The 17,010-nt window shown below is 46.6% G+C and overlaps 44 non-coding genes across 44 annotated transcripts; all 44 read right to left on the reverse strand.

Annotated features, from left to right (window-relative positions):
- Positions 1–443: 443 nt before the first annotated feature.
- On the reverse strand, positions 444–517 carry TRNAT-AGU (transfer RNA threonine (anticodon AGU)). Its single transcript has one exon. It is a non-coding gene; the product is annotated as a tRNA-Thr (tRNA).
- A 436-nt stretch (positions 518–953) lies between these two features.
- On the reverse strand, positions 954–1,027 carry TRNAA-AGC (transfer RNA alanine (anticodon AGC)). Its single transcript has one exon. It is a non-coding gene; the product is annotated as a tRNA-Ala (tRNA).
- A 265-nt stretch (positions 1,028–1,292) lies between these two features.
- TRNAT-AGU (transfer RNA threonine (anticodon AGU)) lies at positions 1,293–1,366 on the reverse strand. Its single transcript has one exon. It is a non-coding gene; the product is annotated as a tRNA-Thr (tRNA).
- A 93-nt stretch (positions 1,367–1,459) lies between these two features.
- TRNAT-AGU (transfer RNA threonine (anticodon AGU)) lies at positions 1,460–1,533 on the reverse strand. Its single transcript has one exon. It is a non-coding gene; the product is annotated as a tRNA-Thr (tRNA).
- Positions 1,534–1,632: 99 nt separating this feature from the next.
- TRNAA-AGC (transfer RNA alanine (anticodon AGC)) lies at positions 1,633–1,706 on the reverse strand. The gene has a single exon. It is a non-coding gene; the product is annotated as a tRNA-Ala (tRNA).
- A 265-nt stretch (positions 1,707–1,971) lies between these two features.
- On the reverse strand, positions 1,972–2,045 carry TRNAT-AGU (transfer RNA threonine (anticodon AGU)). The gene has a single exon. It is a non-coding gene; the product is annotated as a tRNA-Thr (tRNA).
- Positions 2,046–2,310: 265 nt separating this feature from the next.
- TRNAT-AGU (transfer RNA threonine (anticodon AGU)) lies at positions 2,311–2,384 on the reverse strand. The gene has a single exon. It is a non-coding gene; the product is annotated as a tRNA-Thr (tRNA).
- A 97-nt stretch (positions 2,385–2,481) lies between these two features.
- Positions 2,482–2,555, reverse strand: TRNAA-AGC (transfer RNA alanine (anticodon AGC)). Its single transcript has one exon. It is a non-coding gene; the product is annotated as a tRNA-Ala (tRNA).
- Positions 2,556–2,990: 435 nt separating this feature from the next.
- TRNAT-AGU (transfer RNA threonine (anticodon AGU)) lies at positions 2,991–3,064 on the reverse strand. The gene has a single exon. It is a non-coding gene; the product is annotated as a tRNA-Thr (tRNA).
- A 96-nt stretch (positions 3,065–3,160) lies between these two features.
- Positions 3,161–3,234, reverse strand: TRNAT-AGU (transfer RNA threonine (anticodon AGU)). The gene has a single exon. It is a non-coding gene; the product is annotated as a tRNA-Thr (tRNA).
- Positions 3,235–3,328: 94 nt separating this feature from the next.
- On the reverse strand, positions 3,329–3,402 carry TRNAT-AGU (transfer RNA threonine (anticodon AGU)). The gene has a single exon. It is a non-coding gene; the product is annotated as a tRNA-Thr (tRNA).
- A 99-nt stretch (positions 3,403–3,501) lies between these two features.
- On the reverse strand, positions 3,502–3,575 carry TRNAA-AGC (transfer RNA alanine (anticodon AGC)). Its single transcript has one exon. It is a non-coding gene; the product is annotated as a tRNA-Ala (tRNA).
- A 265-nt stretch (positions 3,576–3,840) lies between these two features.
- On the reverse strand, positions 3,841–3,914 carry TRNAT-AGU (transfer RNA threonine (anticodon AGU)). Its single transcript has one exon. It is a non-coding gene; the product is annotated as a tRNA-Thr (tRNA).
- Positions 3,915–4,179: 265 nt separating this feature from the next.
- TRNAT-AGU (transfer RNA threonine (anticodon AGU)) lies at positions 4,180–4,253 on the reverse strand. The gene has a single exon. It is a non-coding gene; the product is annotated as a tRNA-Thr (tRNA).
- Positions 4,254–4,350: 97 nt separating this feature from the next.
- Positions 4,351–4,424, reverse strand: TRNAA-AGC (transfer RNA alanine (anticodon AGC)). The gene has a single exon. It is a non-coding gene; the product is annotated as a tRNA-Ala (tRNA).
- Positions 4,425–4,858: 434 nt separating this feature from the next.
- On the reverse strand, positions 4,859–4,932 carry TRNAT-AGU (transfer RNA threonine (anticodon AGU)). Its single transcript has one exon. It is a non-coding gene; the product is annotated as a tRNA-Thr (tRNA).
- Positions 4,933–5,027: 95 nt separating this feature from the next.
- TRNAA-AGC (transfer RNA alanine (anticodon AGC)) lies at positions 5,028–5,101 on the reverse strand. The gene has a single exon. It is a non-coding gene; the product is annotated as a tRNA-Ala (tRNA).
- A 604-nt stretch (positions 5,102–5,705) lies between these two features.
- Positions 5,706–5,779, reverse strand: TRNAT-AGU (transfer RNA threonine (anticodon AGU)). Its single transcript has one exon. It is a non-coding gene; the product is annotated as a tRNA-Thr (tRNA).
- A 775-nt stretch (positions 5,780–6,554) lies between these two features.
- Positions 6,555–6,628, reverse strand: TRNAT-AGU (transfer RNA threonine (anticodon AGU)). The gene has a single exon. It is a non-coding gene; the product is annotated as a tRNA-Thr (tRNA).
- Positions 6,629–6,895: 267 nt separating this feature from the next.
- On the reverse strand, positions 6,896–6,969 carry TRNAA-AGC (transfer RNA alanine (anticodon AGC)). The gene has a single exon. It is a non-coding gene; the product is annotated as a tRNA-Ala (tRNA).
- A 605-nt stretch (positions 6,970–7,574) lies between these two features.
- TRNAT-AGU (transfer RNA threonine (anticodon AGU)) lies at positions 7,575–7,648 on the reverse strand. Its single transcript has one exon. It is a non-coding gene; the product is annotated as a tRNA-Thr (tRNA).
- Positions 7,649–7,912: 264 nt separating this feature from the next.
- On the reverse strand, positions 7,913–7,986 carry TRNAA-AGC (transfer RNA alanine (anticodon AGC)). Its single transcript has one exon. It is a non-coding gene; the product is annotated as a tRNA-Ala (tRNA).
- A 436-nt stretch (positions 7,987–8,422) lies between these two features.
- Positions 8,423–8,496, reverse strand: TRNAA-AGC (transfer RNA alanine (anticodon AGC)). The gene has a single exon. It is a non-coding gene; the product is annotated as a tRNA-Ala (tRNA).
- A 268-nt stretch (positions 8,497–8,764) lies between these two features.
- Positions 8,765–8,838, reverse strand: TRNAA-AGC (transfer RNA alanine (anticodon AGC)). The gene has a single exon. It is a non-coding gene; the product is annotated as a tRNA-Ala (tRNA).
- A 265-nt stretch (positions 8,839–9,103) lies between these two features.
- Positions 9,104–9,177, reverse strand: TRNAI-AAU (transfer RNA isoleucine (anticodon AAU)). Its single transcript has one exon. It is a non-coding gene; the product is annotated as a tRNA-Ile (tRNA).
- A 97-nt stretch (positions 9,178–9,274) lies between these two features.
- Positions 9,275–9,348, reverse strand: TRNAI-AAU (transfer RNA isoleucine (anticodon AAU)). Its single transcript has one exon. It is a non-coding gene; the product is annotated as a tRNA-Ile (tRNA).
- A 97-nt stretch (positions 9,349–9,445) lies between these two features.
- Positions 9,446–9,519, reverse strand: TRNAA-AGC (transfer RNA alanine (anticodon AGC)). Its single transcript has one exon. It is a non-coding gene; the product is annotated as a tRNA-Ala (tRNA).
- A 604-nt stretch (positions 9,520–10,123) lies between these two features.
- TRNAT-AGU (transfer RNA threonine (anticodon AGU)) lies at positions 10,124–10,197 on the reverse strand. Its single transcript has one exon. It is a non-coding gene; the product is annotated as a tRNA-Thr (tRNA).
- Positions 10,198–10,633: 436 nt separating this feature from the next.
- TRNAT-AGU (transfer RNA threonine (anticodon AGU)) lies at positions 10,634–10,707 on the reverse strand. Its single transcript has one exon. It is a non-coding gene; the product is annotated as a tRNA-Thr (tRNA).
- Positions 10,708–10,801: 94 nt separating this feature from the next.
- On the reverse strand, positions 10,802–10,875 carry TRNAT-AGU (transfer RNA threonine (anticodon AGU)). The gene has a single exon. It is a non-coding gene; the product is annotated as a tRNA-Thr (tRNA).
- A 99-nt stretch (positions 10,876–10,974) lies between these two features.
- On the reverse strand, positions 10,975–11,048 carry TRNAA-AGC (transfer RNA alanine (anticodon AGC)). The gene has a single exon. It is a non-coding gene; the product is annotated as a tRNA-Ala (tRNA).
- Positions 11,049–11,313: 265 nt separating this feature from the next.
- TRNAT-AGU (transfer RNA threonine (anticodon AGU)) lies at positions 11,314–11,387 on the reverse strand. The gene has a single exon. It is a non-coding gene; the product is annotated as a tRNA-Thr (tRNA).
- Positions 11,388–11,652: 265 nt separating this feature from the next.
- TRNAT-AGU (transfer RNA threonine (anticodon AGU)) lies at positions 11,653–11,726 on the reverse strand. Its single transcript has one exon. It is a non-coding gene; the product is annotated as a tRNA-Thr (tRNA).
- A 97-nt stretch (positions 11,727–11,823) lies between these two features.
- On the reverse strand, positions 11,824–11,897 carry TRNAA-AGC (transfer RNA alanine (anticodon AGC)). The gene has a single exon. It is a non-coding gene; the product is annotated as a tRNA-Ala (tRNA).
- Positions 11,898–12,331: 434 nt separating this feature from the next.
- On the reverse strand, positions 12,332–12,405 carry TRNAT-AGU (transfer RNA threonine (anticodon AGU)). Its single transcript has one exon. It is a non-coding gene; the product is annotated as a tRNA-Thr (tRNA).
- A 267-nt stretch (positions 12,406–12,672) lies between these two features.
- TRNAT-AGU (transfer RNA threonine (anticodon AGU)) lies at positions 12,673–12,746 on the reverse strand. The gene has a single exon. It is a non-coding gene; the product is annotated as a tRNA-Thr (tRNA).
- Positions 12,747–12,841: 95 nt separating this feature from the next.
- TRNAA-AGC (transfer RNA alanine (anticodon AGC)) lies at positions 12,842–12,915 on the reverse strand. Its single transcript has one exon. It is a non-coding gene; the product is annotated as a tRNA-Ala (tRNA).
- A 604-nt stretch (positions 12,916–13,519) lies between these two features.
- Positions 13,520–13,593, reverse strand: TRNAT-AGU (transfer RNA threonine (anticodon AGU)). The gene has a single exon. It is a non-coding gene; the product is annotated as a tRNA-Thr (tRNA).
- A 775-nt stretch (positions 13,594–14,368) lies between these two features.
- TRNAT-AGU (transfer RNA threonine (anticodon AGU)) lies at positions 14,369–14,442 on the reverse strand. Its single transcript has one exon. It is a non-coding gene; the product is annotated as a tRNA-Thr (tRNA).
- A 267-nt stretch (positions 14,443–14,709) lies between these two features.
- On the reverse strand, positions 14,710–14,783 carry TRNAA-AGC (transfer RNA alanine (anticodon AGC)). Its single transcript has one exon. It is a non-coding gene; the product is annotated as a tRNA-Ala (tRNA).
- A 606-nt stretch (positions 14,784–15,389) lies between these two features.
- On the reverse strand, positions 15,390–15,463 carry TRNAT-AGU (transfer RNA threonine (anticodon AGU)). Its single transcript has one exon. It is a non-coding gene; the product is annotated as a tRNA-Thr (tRNA).
- A 95-nt stretch (positions 15,464–15,558) lies between these two features.
- TRNAA-AGC (transfer RNA alanine (anticodon AGC)) lies at positions 15,559–15,632 on the reverse strand. The gene has a single exon. It is a non-coding gene; the product is annotated as a tRNA-Ala (tRNA).
- A 436-nt stretch (positions 15,633–16,068) lies between these two features.
- TRNAA-AGC (transfer RNA alanine (anticodon AGC)) lies at positions 16,069–16,142 on the reverse strand. Its single transcript has one exon. It is a non-coding gene; the product is annotated as a tRNA-Ala (tRNA).
- Positions 16,143–16,577: 435 nt separating this feature from the next.
- TRNAT-AGU (transfer RNA threonine (anticodon AGU)) lies at positions 16,578–16,651 on the reverse strand. Its single transcript has one exon. It is a non-coding gene; the product is annotated as a tRNA-Thr (tRNA).
- Positions 16,652–17,010: the final 359 nt, after the last annotated feature.

Here is a 17,010-nt window from a genome sequence, read left to right on the forward strand (position 1 = left end):
ACGGCACCTGCCCAGCGTCGTGTTCAGGCAGTGACACCATCAGAAGCATTTATAACTAAACTTCGAAAACAAAAAACTAGACAGACGTTTGTCTTGACTCTCGTGGCACCGGTGAGATTCGAACTAATGATCTCCTGTTTACTAGACATGCGCTTTAACCAACTAAGCCACGGCGCCTGCGCAGCATCTTGTTCAGGCAGTGACACCATCAGAAGTATTTCGAACTAAACTTCGAAAACAAAAAACTAGAGAGACGTTAGTCTTGACTCCCGAGGCACCGGTGAGATTCGAACTCACGATCTGCTGTTTACTAGACAGGCGCTTTAACCAACTAATCCACGGCGCTTGTGCAGCGTGTTGTTCCGGCAGGGATAGCATCAGAAGTATTTCGAACTAAACTTCGAAAACAAGAAAAACGGGAGAGAGGTTTGTCTTGACTCTCGAGGCACCGGTGAGATTCGAACTCACGATCTCCTGTTTACTAGACAGGCGCTTTAACCAACTAAGCCACGGCGCTTGTGCAGCGTCTTGTTCAGGCAGTGACACCATCAGAACTATTTCGAACTAAACTTCGAAAACAAAAAAAACTAGAGAGACGTTTGTCTTGACTCTCGAGGCACCGGTGAGATTCGAACTCACGATCTGCTGTTTACTAGACAGGCGCTTTAACCAACTAAGCCACAGCGCTTGTGCAGCGTCTTGTTCAGGCAGTGACAGCATCAGAAGTATTTCGAACTAAACTTAGAAAACAAAAAAACTAGACAGAGGTTTGTCTTGACTCTCGAGGCACCGGTGAGATTCGAACTCACGATCTCGTGTTTACTAGACAGGCGCTTTAACCAACTAAGCCACGGCGCTTGGGCAGCGTCTTGTTCAGGCAGTGACACCATCAGAAGTATTTCGAACTAAACTTCGAGAACAAAAAACTTGAGAGACGTTTGTCTTACTTCTCGAGGCACAGGTGAGATTCGAACTCACGATCTCCTGTTTGCTAGACAGGCGCTTTAACCAACTAAGCCAAGGCGCCTGCGCAGCTTCTTGTTCAGGCAGTGACACCATCACAAGTATTTAGAACTAAACTTCGAAAACAAAAAACTACAGAAAAGTTTGTCTTGACGCTCGTGGCGCCGGTGAGATTCGAACTCATGATCTCCTGTTTACTAGACATGCGCTTTAACCAACTAAGCCACGGCACCTGCGCAGCGTCGTGTTCAGGCAGTGACACCATTAGAAGTATTTCGAACTAAACTTCGAAAACAAAAAAACTAGAGAGCCGTTTGTCTTGACTCTCGAGGCACCGGTGAGATTCGAACTAACGATCTCCTGTTTACTAGACAGGCGCTTTAACCAACTAAGCCACGGCGCCTGCGCAGCGTCTTGTTTAGGCAGTGACACCATCAGAAATATTTCGAACTAAACTACGAAAACAAAAACTAGAGGACGTTTGTCTTGACTGTCGAGGCACCGGTGAGATTCGAACTCACGATCTCCAGTTTACTAGACAGGCGCTTTAACCAATTAAGCCACGGCGCCTGCGCAGCGTCTTGTTCAGGCAGTGACACCATTAGAAGTATTTCGAACAATACTTCGAAAACAAAAAAAAAACTAGAGAGCCGTTAGTCTTGATTCTCGAGGCACAGGTGAGATTCGAACTCACGATCTCCTGTTTGCTAGACAGGCGCTTTAACCAACTAAGCCACGGCGCCTGCGCAGCGTCTTGTTCAGGCAGTGACACCATCAGAAGCATTTAGAACTAAACTTCGAAAACAAAAAACTAGAGAGAAGTTTGTCTTGACTCTCGAGGCACCGGTGAGATTCGAACTCATGATCTCCTGTTTACTAGACATGCGCTTTAACCAACTAAGCCACGGCACCTGCGCAGCGTCGTGTTCAGGCAGTGACACCATTAAAAGTATTTCGAACTAAACTTCGAAAACAAAAAAACTAGAGAGCCGTTTGTCTTGACTCTCGAGGCACCGGTGAGATTCGAACTAACGATCTCCTGTTTACTAGACAGGCGCTTTAACCAACTAAGCCACGGCGCCTGCGCAGCGTCTTGTTTAGGCAGTGACACCATCAGAAGTATTTCGAACTAAACTTCGAAAACAAAAACTAGAGAGACGTTAGTCTTGACTCCCGAGGCACCGGTGAGATTCGAACTCACGATCTGCTGTTTACTAGACAGGCGCTTTAACCAACTAATCCACGGCGCTTGTGCAGGGTCTTGTTCAGGCAGGGACAGCATCATAAGTATTTCGAACTAAACTTCGAAAACAAAAAAAACTGGAGAGAGGTTTGTCTTGACTCTCGAGGCACCGGTGAGATTCGAACTCACGATCTCCTGTTTACTAGACAGGCGCTTTAACCAACTAAGCCACGGCGCTTGTGCAGCGTCTTGTTCAGGCAGTGACACCATCAGAACTATTTCGAACAATACTTCAAAAACAAAAAAAACTAGAGAGCCGTTAGTCTTGATTCTCGAGGCACCGGTGAGATTCGAACTCACGATCTCCTGTTTGCTGGACAGGCGCTTTAACCAACTAAGCCACGGCGCCTGCGCAGCGTCTTGTTCAGGCAGTGACACCAACAGAAGCATTTAGAACTAAACTTCGAAAACAAAAAACTAGACAGACGTTTGTCTTGACTCTCGTGGCACCGGTGAGATTCGAACTAATGATCTCCTGTTTACTAGACATGCGCTTTAACCAACTAAGCCACGGCGCCTGCGCAGCATCTTGTTCAGGCAGTGACACCATCAGAAGTATTCGAACTAAACTTCGAAAACAAAAAACTAGAGAGACGTTAGTCTTGACTCCCGAGGCACCGGTGAGATTCGAACTCACGATCTGCTGTTTACTAGACAGGCGCTTTAACCAACTAATCCACGGCGCTTGTGCAGCGTCTTGTTCAGGCAGGGACAGCATCAGAAGTATTTCGAACTAAACTTCGAAAACAAAAAAAAACTGGAGAGAGGTTTGTCTTGACTCTCGAGGCACCGGTGAGATTCGAACTCACGATCTCCTGTTTACTAGACAGGCGCTTTAACCAACTAAGCCACGGCACCTGCGCAGCGTCGTGTTCAGGCAGTGACACCATTAGAAGTATTTCGAACTAAACTTCGAAAACAAAAAAACTAGAGAGCCGTTTGTCTTGACTCTCGAGGCACCGGTGAGATTCGAACTAACGATCTCCTGTTTACTAGACAGGCGCTTTAACCAACTAAGCCACGGCGCCTGCGCAGCGTCTTGTTTAGGCAGTGACACCATCAGAAATATTTCGAACTAAACTACGAAAACAAAAACTAGAGAGACGTTTGTCTTGACTGTCGAGGCACCGGTGAGATTCGAACTCACGATCTCCAGTTTACTAGACAGGCGCTTTAACCAATTAAGCCACGGCGCCTGCGCAGCGTCTTGTTCAGGCAGTGACACCATTAGAAGTATTTCGAACAATACTTCGAAAACAAAAAAAAAACTAGAGAGCCGTTAGTCTTGATTCTCGAGGCACAGGTGAGATTCGAACTCACGATCTCCTGTTTGCTAGACAGGCGCTTTAACCAACTAAGCCACGGCGCCTGCGCAGCGTCTTGTTCAGGCAGTGACACCATCAGAAGCATTTAGAACTAAACTTCGAAAACAAAAAACTAGAGAGAAGTTTGTCTTGACTCTCGAGGCACCGGTGAGATTCGAACTCATGATCTCCTGTTTACTAGACATGCGCTTTAACCAACTAAGCCACGGCACCTGCGCAGCGTCGTGTTCAGGCAGTGACACCATTAAAAGTATTTCGAACTAAACTTCGAAAACAAAAAAACTAGAGAGCCGTTTGTCTTGACTCTCGAGGCACCGGTGAGATTCGAACTAACGATCTCCTGTTTACTAGACAGGCGCTTTAACCAACTAAGCCACGGCGCCTGCGCAGCGTCTTGTTTAGGCAGTGACACCATCAGAAGTATTTCGAACTAAACTTCGAAAACAAAAACTAGAGAGACGTTAGTCTTGACTCCCGAGGCACCGGTGAGATTCGAACTCACGATCTGCTGTTTACTAGACAGGCGCTTTAACCAACTAATCCACGGCGCTTGTGCAGGGTCTTGTTCAGGCAGGGACAGCATCATAAGTATTTCGAACTAAACTTCGAAAACAAAAAAAACTGGAGAGAGGTTTGTCTTGACTCTCGAGGCACCGGTGAGATTCGAACTCACGATCTCCTGTTTACTAGACAGGCGCTTTAACCAACTAAGCCACGGCGCTTGTGCAGCGTCTTGTTCAGGCAGTGACACCATCAGAACTATTTCGAACAATACTTCAAAAACAAAAAAAACTAGAGAGCCGTTAGTCTTGATTCTCGAGGCACCGGTGAGATTCGAACTCACGATCTCCTGTTTGCTGGACAGGCGCTTTAACCAACTAAGCCACGGCGCCTGCGCAGCGTCTTGTTCAGGCAGTGACACCAACAGAAGCATTTAGAACTAAACTTCGAAAACAAAAAACTAGACAGACGTTTGTCTTGACTCTCGTGGCACCGGTGAGATTCGAACTAATGATCTCCTGTTTACTAGACATGCGCTTTAACCAACTAAGCCACGGCGCCTGCGCAGCATCTTGTTCAGGCAGTGACACCATCAGAAGTATTCGAACTAAACTTCGAAAACAAAAAACTAGAGAGACGTTAGTCTTGACTCCCGAGGCACCGGTGAGATTCGAACTCACGATCTGCTGTTTACTAGACAGGCGCTTTAACCAACTAAGCCACGGCGCTTGTGCAGCGTCTTGTTCAGGCAGTGACAGCATCAGAAGTATTTCGAACTAAACTTCGAAAACAAAAAAAACTAGACAGAGGTTTGTCTTGACTCTCGAGGCACCCGTGAGATTCGAACTCACGATCTCCTGTTTACTAGACAGGCGCTTTAACCAACTAAGCCACGGCGCTTGTGCAGCGTCTTGTTCAGGCAGTGACACCATCAGAAGTATTTCGAACTAAACTTCGAGAACAAAAAACTTGAGAGACGTTTGTCTTGCTTCTCGAGGCACAGGTGAGATTCGAACTCACGATCTCCTGTTTGCTAGACAGGCGCTTTAACCAACTAAGCCAAGGCGCCTGCGCAGCGTCTTGTTCAGGCAGTGACACCATCACAAGTATTTAGAACTAAACTTCGAAAACAAAAAACTACAGAAAAGTTTGTCTTGACTCTCGTGGCGCCGGGGAGATTCGAACTCATGATCTCCTGTTTACTAGACATGCGCTTTAACCAACTAAGCCACGGCACCTGCCCAGCGTCGTGTTCAGGCAGTGACACCATCAGAAGCATTTATAACTAAACTTCGAAAACAAAAAACTAGACAGACGTTTGTCTTGACTCTCGTGGCACCGGGGAGATTCGAACTAATGATCTCCTGTTTACTAGACATGCGCTTTAACCAACTAAGCCACGGCGCCTGCGCAGCATCTTGTTCAGGCAGTGACACCATCAGAAGTATTTCGAACTAAACTTCGAAAACAAAAAACTAGAGAGACGTTAGTCTTGACTCCCGAGGCACCGGTGAGATTCGAACTCACGATCTGCTGTTTACTAGACAGGCGCTTTAACCAACTAATCCACGGCGCTTGTGCAGCGTGTTGTTCCGGCAGGGATAGCATCAGAAGTATTTCGAACTAAACTTCGAAAACAAAAAAAACGGGAGAGAGGTTTGTCTTGACTCTCGAGGCACCGGTGAGATTCGAACTCACGATCTCCTGTTTACTAGACAGGCGCTTTAACCAACTAAGCCACGGCGCTTGTGCAGCGTCTTGTTCAGGCAGTGACACCATCAGAACTATTTCGAACTAAACTTCGAAAACAAAAAAAACTAGAGAGACGTTTGTCTTGACTCTCGAGGCACCGGTGAGATTCGAACTCACGATCTGCTGTTTACTAGACAGGCGCTTTAACCAACTAAGCCACGGCGCTTGTGCAGCGTCTTGTTCAGGCAGTGACAGCATCAGAAGTATTTCGAACTAAACTTAGAAAACAAAAAAACTAGACAGAGGTTTGTCTTGACTCTCGAGGCACCGGTGAGATTCGAACTCACGATCTCGTGTTTACTAGACAGGCGCTATAACCAACTAAGCCACGGCGCTTGGGCAGCGTCTTGTTCAGGCAGTGACACCATCAGAAGTATTTCGAACTAAACTTCGAGAACAAAAAACTTGAGAGACGTTTGTCTTACTTCTCGAGGCAGAGGTGAGATTCGAACTCACGATCTCCTGTTTGCTAGACAGGCGCTTTAACCAACTAAGCCAAGGCGCCTGCGCAGCTTCTTGTTCAGGCAGTGACACCATCACAAGTATTTAGAACTAAACTTCGAAAACAAAAAACTACAGAAAAGTTTGTCTTGACGCTCGTGGCGCCGGTGAGATTCGAACTCATGATCTCCTGTTTACTAGACATGCGCTTTAACCAACTAAGCCACGGCACCTGCGCAGCGTCGTGTTCAGGCAGTGACACCATTAGAAGTATTTCGAACTAAACTTCGAAAACAAAAAAACTAGAGAGCCGTTTGTCTTGACTCTCGAGGCACCGGTGAGATTCGAACTAACGATCTCCTGTTTACTAGACAGGCGCTTTAACCAACTAAGCCACGGCGCCTGCGCAGCGTCTTGTTTAGGCAGTGACACCATCAGAAGTATTTCGAACTAAACTACGAAAACAAAAACTAGAGAGACGTATGTCTTGACTGTCGAGGCACCGGTGAGATTCGAACTCACGATCTCCAGTTTACTAGACAGGCGCTTTAACCAAATAAGCCACGGCGCCTGCGCAGCGTCTTGTTCAGGCAGTGACACCATTGGAAGTATTTCGAACAATACTTCGAAAACAAAAAAAAATCAGAAGAGACGTTAGTCTTGACTCTCGAGGCACCGGTGAGATTCGAACTCACGATCTCCTGTTTGCTAGACAGGCGCTTTAACCAACTAAGCCAAGGCCCCTGCGCAGCGTCTTGTTCAGGCAGTGACACCATCAGAAGTATTTCGAACTAATCTTCGAAAACAAAGAACTAGAGAGACGTTTGTCTTGACTCTCGAGGCACCGGTGAGATTCGATCTCACGATCTCCGGTTTACTAGACAGGCGCTTTAAGTAACTAAGCCACGGCGCCTGCGCAGCGTCTTGTTCAGGCAGTGACACCATCAGAAGTAATTCGAACTGAACTTCGAAAACAAAAAACTAGAGAGATGTTTGTCTTGACTCTCGAGGCACCGGTGAGATTCGAACTCACGATCTGCTGTTTACTAGACAGGCGCTTTAACCAACTAAGCCACGGCGCTTGTGCAGCGTCTTGTTCAGGCAGTAACAGCATCAGAAGTATTTCGAACTAAACTTCGAAAACAAAAAAAAACTAGACAGAGGTTTGTCTTGACTCTCGAGGCACCGGTGAGATTCGAACTCACGATCTCCTGTTTACTAGACAGGCGCTTTAACCAACTAAGCCACGGCGATTGTGCAGCGTCTCGTTCAGGCAGTGACACCATCAGAAGTATTTCGAACTAAACTTCGAAAACAAAAAAAACTACAGAGGTTTGTCTTGACTCTCGAGGCACCGGTGAGATTCGAACTCACGATCTCCTGTTTACTAGACAGGCGCTTTAACCAACTAAGCCACGGCGCTTGTGCAGCGTCTTGTTCAGGCAGTGACACCATCAGAAGTATTTCGAACTAAACTTCGAGAACAAAAAACTTGAGAGACGTTTGTCTTGCTTCTCGAGGCACCGGTGAGATTCGAACTCACGATCTCCGGTTTACTAGACAGGAAATTTAACCAAATGAGCCACGGCGTCTGCGCAGCGTCTTGTTCAGGCAGTGACACCATTGGAAGTATTTCGAACAATACTTCGAAAAAAAAAATCAGAAGAGACGTTAGTCTTGACTCTCGAGGCACCGGTGAGATTCGAACTCACGATCTCCTGTTTGCTAGACAGGCGCTTTAACCAACTAAGCCAAGGCGCCTGTGCAGCGTCTTGTTCAGCCAGTGACACCATCACAAGTATTTAGAACTAAACTTCGAAAACAAAAAACTACAGAAAAGTTTGTCTTGACTCTCGTGGCGCCGAAGAGATTCGAACTCATGATCTCCTGTTTACTAGACATGCGCTTTAACCAACTTAGCCACGGCACCTGCGCAGCGTCGTGTTCAGGAAGTGACACCATTAGAAGTATTTCGAACTAAACTTCGAAAACAAAAAAACTAGAGAGCCGTTTGTCTTGACTCTCGAGGCACCGGTGAAATTCGAACTAACGATCTCCTGTTTACTAGACAGGCGCTTCAACCAAATAAGCCACGGCGCCTGCGCAGCGTCTTGTTCAGGCAGTGACAACATTAGAAGTATTTCGAACAATACTTCGAAAACAAAAAAAACTAGAGAGCCGTTAGTCTTGATTCTCGAGGCACAGGTGAGATTCGAACTCACGATCTCCTGTTTGCTAGACAGGCGCTTTAACCATCTAAGCCACGGCGCCTGCGCAGCGTCTTGTTCAGGCAGTGACACCATCAGAAGCATTTAGAACTAAACTTCAAAAACAAAAAACTAGAGAGAAGTTTGTCTTGACTCTCGAGGCACCGGTGAGATTCGAACTCACGATCTCCGGTTTACTAGACAGGAAATTTAACCAAATGAGCCACGGCGTTTGCGCAGCGTCTTGTTCAGGCAGTGACACCATTGGAAGTATTTCGAACAATACTTCGAAAACAAAAAAAAATCAGAAGAGACGTTAGTCTTGACTCTCGAGGCACCGGTGAGATTCGAACTCACGATCTCCTGTTTGCTAGACAGGCGCTTTAACCAACTAAGCCAAGGCCCCTGCGCAGCGTCTTGTTCAGGCAGTGACACCATCAGAAGTATTTCGAATTAATCTTCGAAAACAAAGAACTAGAGAGACGTTTGTCTTGACTCTCGGGGCACCGGTGAGATTCGATCTCACGATCTCCGGTTTACTAGACAGGCGCTTTAAGTAACTAAGCCACGGCGCCTGCGCAGCGTCTTGTTCAGGCAGTGACACCATCAGAAGTAATTCGAACTGAACTTCGAAAACAAAAAAACTAGAGAGACGTTTGTCTTGACTCTCGAGGCACCGGTGAGATTCGAACTCACGATCTGCTGTTTATTAGACAGGCGCTTTAACCAACTAAGCCACGGCGCTTGTACAGCGTCTTGTTCAGGCAGTGACAGCATCAGAACTATTTCGAACTAAACTTCGAAAACAAAAAAAACTAGACAGAGGTTTGTCTTGACTCTCGAGGCACCGGTGAGATTCGAACTCACGATCTCCTGTTTATTAGACAGGCGCTTTAACCAACTAAGCCACGGCGCTTGTGCAGCGTCTTGTTCAGGCAGTGACACCATCATAAGTATTTCGAACTAAACTTCGAAAACAAAAAAAACTAGACAGAGGTTTGTCTTGACTCTCGAGGCACCGGTGAGATTCGAACTCACGATCTCCTGTTTGCTAGACAGGCGCTTTAACCAACTAAGCCAAGGCGCCTGCGCAGCGTCTTGTTCAGGCAGTGACACCATCACAAGTATTTAGAACTAAACTTCGAAAACAAAAAACTACAGAAAAGTTTGTCTTGACTCTCGTGGCGCCGGGGAGATTCGAACTCATGATCTCCTGTTTACTAGACATGCGCTTTAACCAACTAAGCCACGGCACCTGCCCAGCGTCGTGTTCAGGCAGTGACACCATCAGAAGCATTTATAACTAAACTTCGAAAACAAAAAACTAGACAGACGTTTGTCTTGACTCTCGTGGCACCGGTGAGATTCGAACTAATGATCTCCTGTTTACTAGACATGCGCTTTAACCAACTAAGCCACGGCGCCTGCGCAGCATCTTGTTCAGGCAGTGACACCATCAGAAGTATTTCGAACTAAACTTCGAAAACAAAAAACTAGAGAGACGTTAGTCTTGACTCCCGAGGCACCGGTGAGATTCGAACTCACGATCTGCTGTTTACTAGACAGGCGCTTTAACCAACTAATCCACGGCGCTTGTGCAGCGTGTTGTTCCGGCAGGGATAGCATCAGAAGTATTTCGAACTAAACTTCGAAAACAAGAAAAACGGGAGAGAGGTTTGTCTTGACTCTCGAGGCACCGGTGAGATTCGAACTCACGATCTCCTGTTTACTAGACAGGCGCTTTAACCAACTAAGCCACGGCGCTTGTGCAGCGTCTTGTTCAGGCAGTGACACCATCAGAACTATTTCGAACTAAACTTCGAAAACAAAAAAACTAGAGAGACGTTTGTCTTGACTCTCGAGGCACCGGTGAGATTCGAACTCACGATCTGCTGTTTACTAGACAGGCGCTTTAACCAACTAAGCCACGGCGCTTGTGCAGCGTCTTGTTCAGGCAGTGACAGCATCAGAAGTATTTCGAACTAAACTTAGAAAACAAAAAAACTAGACAGAGGTTTGTCTTGACTCTCGAGGCACCGGTGAGATTCGAACTCACGATCTCGTGTTTACTAGACAGGCGCTTTAACCAACTAAGCCACGGCACCTGCGCAGCGTCGTGTTCAGGCAGTGACACCATTAGAAGTATTTCGAACTAAACTTCGAAAACAAAAAAACTAGAGAGCCGTTTGTCTTGACTCTCGAGGCACCGGTGAGATTCGAACTAACGATCTCCTGTTTACTAGACAGGCGCTTTAACCAACTAAGCCACGGCGCCTGCGCAGCGTCTTGTTTAGGCAGTGACACCATCAGAAATATTTCGAACTAAACTACGAAAACAAAAACTAGAGAGACGTTTGTCTTGACTGTCGAGGCACCGGTGAGATTCGAACTCACGATCTCCAGTTTACTAGACAGGCGCTTTAACCAATTAAGCCACGGCGCCTGCGCAGCGTCTTGTTCAGGCAGTGACACCATTAGAAGTATTTCGAACAATACTTCGAAAACAAAAAAAAAACTAGAGAGCCGTTAGTCTTGATTCTCGAGGCACAGGTGAGATTCGAACTCACGATCTCCTGTTTGCTAGACAGGCGCTTTAACCAACTAAGCCACGGCGCCTGCGCAGCGTCTTGTTCAGGCAGTGACACCATCAGAAGCATTTAGAACTAAACTTCGAAAACAAAAAACTAGAGAGAAGTTTGTCTTGACTCTCGAGGCACCGGTGAGATTCGAACTCATGATCTCCTGTTTACTAGACATGCGCTTTAACCAACTAAGCCACGGCACCTGCGCAGCGTCGTGTTCAGGCAGTGACACCATTAAAAGTATTTCGAACTAAACTTCGAAAACAAAAAAACTAGAGAGCCGTTTGTCTTGACTCTCGAGGCACCGGTGAGATTCGAACTAACGATCTCCTGTTTACTAGACAGGCGCTTTAACCAACTAAGCCACGGCGCCTGCGCAGCGTCTTGTTTAGGCAGTGACACCATCAGAAGTATTTCGAACTAAACTTCGAAAACAAAAACTAGAGAGACGTTAGTCTTGACTCCCGAGGCACCGGTGAGATTCGAACTCACGATCTGCTGTTTACTAGACAGGCGCTTTAACCAACTAATCCACGGCGCTTGTGCAGGGTCTTGTTCAGGCAGGGACAGCATCATAAGTATTTCGAACTAAACTTCGAAAACAAAAAAAACTGGAGAGAGGTTTGTCTTGACTCTCGAGGCACCGGTGAGATTCGAACTCACGATCTCCTGTTTACTAGACAGGCGCTTTAACCAACTAAGCCACGGCGCTTGTGCAGCGTCTTGTTCAGGCAGTGACACCATCAGAACTATTTCGAACAATACTTCAAAAACAAAAAAAACTAGAGAGCCGTTAGTCTTGATTCTCGAGGCACCGGTGAGATTCGAACTCACGATCTCCTGTTTGCTGGACAGGCGCTTTAACCAACTAAGCCACGGCGCCTGCGCAGCGTCTTGTTCAGGCAGTGACACCAACAGAAGCATTTAGAACTAAACTTCGAAAACAAAAAACTAGACAGACGTTTGTCTTGACTCTCGTGGCACCGGTGAGATTCGAACTAATGATCTCCTGTTTACTAGACATGCGCTTTAACCAACTAAGCCACGGCGCCTGCGCAGCATCTTGTTCAGGCAGTGACACCATCAGAAGTATTCGAACTAAACTTCGAAAACAAAAAACTAGAGAGACGTTAGTCTTGACTCCCGAGGCACCGGTGAGATTCGAACTCACGATCTGCTGTTTACTAGACAGGCGCTTTAACCAACTAATCCACGGCGCTTGTGCAGCGTCTTGTTCAGGCAGGGACAGCATCAGAAGTATTTCGAACTAAACTTCGAAAACAAAAAAAACTGGAGAGAGGTTTGTCTTGACTCTCGAGGCACCGGTGAGATTCGAACTCACGATCTCCTGTTTACTAGACAGGCGCTTTAACCAACTAAGCCACGGCGCTTGTGCAGCGTCTTGTTCAGGCAGTGACACCATCAGAACTATTTCGAACTAAACTTCGAAAACAAAAAAACTAGAGAGACGTTTGTCTTGACTCTCGAGGCACCGGTGAGATTCGAACTCACGATCTGCTGTTTACTAGACAGGCGCTTTAACCAACTAAGCCACGGCGCTTGTGCAGCGTCTTGTTCAGGCAGTGACAGCATCAGAAGTATTTCGAACTAAACTTCGAAAACAAAAAAAACTAGACAGAGGTTTGTCTTGACTCTCGAGGCACCCGTGAGATTCGAACTCACGATCTCCTGTTTACTAGACAGGCGCTTTAACCAACTAAGCCACGGCGCTTGTGCAGCGTCTTGTTCAGGCAGTGACACCATCAGAAGTATTTCGAACTAAACTTCGAGAACAAAAAACTTGAGAGACGTTTGTCTTGCTTCTCGAGGCACAGGTGAGATTCGAACTCACGATCTCCTGTTTGCTAGACAGGCGCTTTAACCAACTAAGCCAAGGCGCCTGCGCAGCGTCTTGTTCAGGCAGTGACACCATCACAAGTATTTAGAACTAAACTTCGAAAACAAAAAACTACAGAAAAGTTTGTCTTGACTCTCGTGGCGCCGGGGAGATTCGAACTCATGATCTCCTGTTTACTAGACATGCGCTTTAACCAACTAAGCCACGGCACCTGCCCAGCGTCGTGTTCAGGCAGTGACACCATCAGAAGCATTTATAACTAAACTTCGAAAACAAAAAACTAGACAGACGTTTGTCTTGACTCTCGTGGCACCGGTGAGATTCGAACTAATGATCTCCTGTTTACTAGACATGCGCTTTAACCAACTAAGCCACGGTGCCTGCGCAGCATCTTGTTCAGGCAGTGACACCATCAGAAGTATTTCGAACTAAACTTCGAAAACAAAAAACTAGAGAGACGTTAGTCTTGACTCCCGAGGCACCGGTGAGATTCGAACTCACGATCTGCTGTTTACTAGACAGGCGCTTTAACCAACTAATCCACGGCGCTTGTGCAGCGTGTTGTTCCGGCAGGGATAGCATCAGAAGTATTTCGAACTAAACTTCGAAAACAAAAAAAACGGGAGAGAGGTTTGTCTTGACTCTCGAGGCACCGGTGAGATTCGAACTCACGATCTCCTGTTTACTAGACAGGCGCTTTAACCAACTAAGCCACGGCGCTTGTGCAGCGTCTTGTTCAGGCAGTGACACCATCAGAACTATTTCGAACTAAACTTCGAAAACAAAAAAAACTAGAGAGACGTTTGTCTTGACTCTCGAGGCACCGGTGAGATTCGAACTCACGATCTGCTGTTTACTAGACAGGCGCTTTAACCAACTAAGCCACGGCGCTTGTGCAGCGTCTTGTTCAGGCAGTGACAGCATCAGAAGTATTTCGAACTAAACTTAGAAAACAAAAAAACTAGACAGAGGTTTGTCTTGACTCTCGAGGCACCGGTGAGATTCGAACTCACGATCTCGTGTTTACTAGACAGGCGCTTTAACCAACTAAGCCACGGCGCTTGGGCAGCGTCTTGTTCAGGCAGTGACACCATCAGAAGTATTTCGAACTAAACTTCGAGAACAAAAAACTTGAGAGACGTTTGTCTTACTTCTCGAGGCAGAGGTGAGATTCGAACTCACGATCTCCTGTTTGCTAGACAGGCGCTTTAACCAACTAAGCCAAGGCGCCTGCGCAGCTTCTTGTTCAGGCAGTGACACCATCACAAGTATTTAGAACTAAACTTCGAAAACAAAAAACTACAGAAAAGTTTGTCTTGACGCTCGTGGCGCCGGTGAGATTCGAACTCATGATCTCCTGTTTACTAGACATGCGCTTTAACCAACTAAGCCACGGCACCTGCGCAGCGTCGTGTTCAGGCAGTGACACCATTAGAAGTATTTCGAACTAAACTTCGAAAACAAAAAAACTAGAGAGCCGTTTGTCTTGACTCTCGAGGCACCGGTGAGATTCGAACTAACGATCTCCTGTTTACTAGACAGGCGCTTTAACCAACTAAGCCACGGCGCCTGCGCAGCGTCTTGTTTAGGCAGTGACACCATCAGAAGTATTTCGAACTAAACTACGAAAACAAAAACTAGAGAGACGTATGTCTTGACTGTCGAGGCACCGGTGAGATTCGAACTCACGATCTCCAGTTTACTAGACAGGCGCTTTAACCAAATAAGCCACGGCGCCTGCGCAGCGTCTTGTTCAGGCAGTGACACCATTGGAAGTATTTCGAACAATACTTCGAAAACAAAAAAAAATCAGAAGAGACGTTAGTCTTGACTCTCGAGGCACCGGTGAGATTCGAACTCACGATCTCCTGTTTGCTAGACAGGCGCTTTAACCAACTAAGCCAAGGCCCCTGCGCAGCGTCTTGTTCAGGCAGTGACACCATCAGAAGTATTTCGAACTAATCTTCGAAAACAAAGAACTAGAGAGACGTTTGTCTTGACTCTCGAGGCACCGGTGAGATTCGATCTCACGATCTCCGGTTTACTAGACAGGCGCTTTAAGTAACTAAGCCACGGCGCCTGCGCAGCGTCTTGTTCAGGCAGTGACACCATCAGAAGTAATTCGAACTGAACTTCGAAAACAAAAAAACTAGAGAGATGTTTGTCTTGACTCTCGAGGCACCGGTGAGATTCGAACTCACGATCTGCTGTTTACTAGACAGGCGCTTTAACCAACTAAGCCACGGCGCTTGTGCAGCGTCTTGTTCAGGCAGTAACAGCATCAGAAGTATTTCGAACTAAACTTCGAAAACAAAAAAAAACTAGACAGAGGTTTGTCTTGACTCTCGAGGCACCGGTGAGATTCGAACTCACGATCTCCTGTTTACTAGACAGGCGCTTTAACCAACTAAGCCACGGCGATTGTGCAGCGTCTCGTTCAGGCAGTGACACCATCAGAAGTATTTCGAACTAAACTTCGAAAACAAAAAAAACTACAGAGGTTTGTCTTGACTCTCGAGGCACCGGTGAGATTCGAACTCACGATCTCCTGTTTACTAGACAGGCGCTTTAACCAACTAAGCCACGGCGCTTGTGCAGCGTCTTGTTCAGGCAGTGACACCATCAGAAGTATTTCGAACTAAACTTCGAGAACAAAAAACTTGAGAGACGTTTGTCTTGCTTCTGGAGGCACAGGTGAGATTCGAACTCACGATCTCCTGTTTGCTAGACAGGCGCTTTAACCAACTAAGCCAAGGCGCCTGTGCAGCGTCTTGTTCAGCCAGTGACACCATCACAAGTATTTAGAACTAAACTTCGAAAACAAAAAACTACAGAAAAGTTTGTCTTGACTCTCGTGGCGCCGAAGAGATTCGAACTCATGATCTCCTGTTTACTAGACATGCGCTTTAACCAACTTAGCCACGGCACCTGCGCAGCGTCGTGTTCAGGAAGTGACACCATTAGAAGTATTTCGAACTAAACTTCGAAAACAAAAAAACTAGAGAGCCGTTTGTCTTGACTCTCGAGGCACCGGTGAAATTCGAACTAACGATCTCCTGTTTACTAGACAGGCGCTTCAACCAAATAAGCCACGGCGCCTGCGCAGCGTCTTGTTCAGGCAGTGACAACATTAGAAGTATTTCGAACAATACTTCGAAAACAAAAAAAACTAGAGAGCCGTTAGTCTTGATTCTCGAGGCACAGGTGAGATTCGAACTCACGATCTCCTGTTTGCTAGACAGGCGCTTTAACCATCTAAGCCACGGCGCCTGCGCAGCGTCTTGTTCAGGCAGTGACACCATCAGAAGCATTTAGAACTAAACTTCAAAAACAAAAAACTAGAGAGAAGTTTGTCTTGACTCTCGAGGCACCGGTGAGATTCGAACTAATGATCTCCTGTTTACTAGACATGCGCTTTAACCAACTAAGCCACGGCGCCTGCGCAGCCTCTTGTTCAGGCAGTGACACCATCAGAAGTATTTCGAACTAAACTTCGAAAACAAAAAACTAGAGAGACGTTAGTCTTGACTCCCGAGGCACCGGTGAGATTCGAACTCACGATCTGCTGTTTACTAGACAGGCGCTTTAACCAACTAATCCACGGCGCTTGTGCAGCGTGTTGTTCCGGCAGGGATAGCATCAGAAGTATTTCGAACTAAACTTCGAAAACAAGAAAAACGGGAGAGAGGTTTGTCTTGACTCTCGAGGCACCGGTGAGATTCGAACTCACGATCTCCTGTTTACTAGACAGGCGCTTTAACCAACTAAGCCACGGCGCTTGTGCAGCGTCTTGTTCAGGCAGTGACACCATCAGAACTATTTCGAACTAAACTTCGAAAACAAAAAAAACTAGAGAGACGTTTGTCTTGACTCTCGAGGCACCGGTGAGATTCGAACTCACGATCTGCTGTTTACTAGACAGGCGCTTTAACCAACTAAGCCACGGCGCTTGTGCAGCGTCTTGTTCAGGCAGTGACAGCATCAGAAGTATTTCGAACTAAACTTAGAAAACAAAAAAACTAGACAGAGGTTTGTCTTGACTCTCGAGGCACCGGTGAGATTCGAACTCACGATCTCGTGTTTACTAGACAGGCGCTTTAACCAACTAAGCCACGGCGCTTGGGCAGCGTCTTGTTCA

The sequence above is a fragment of the Rhipicephalus microplus genome, unplaced genomic scaffold, assembly GCF_043290135.1.
Source record: "Rhipicephalus microplus isolate Deutch F79 unplaced genomic scaffold, USDA_Rmic scaffold_62, whole genome shotgun sequence".
NCBI classification, from domain to species: Eukaryota; Metazoa; Arthropoda; class Arachnida; order Ixodida; family Ixodidae; genus Rhipicephalus; species Rhipicephalus microplus.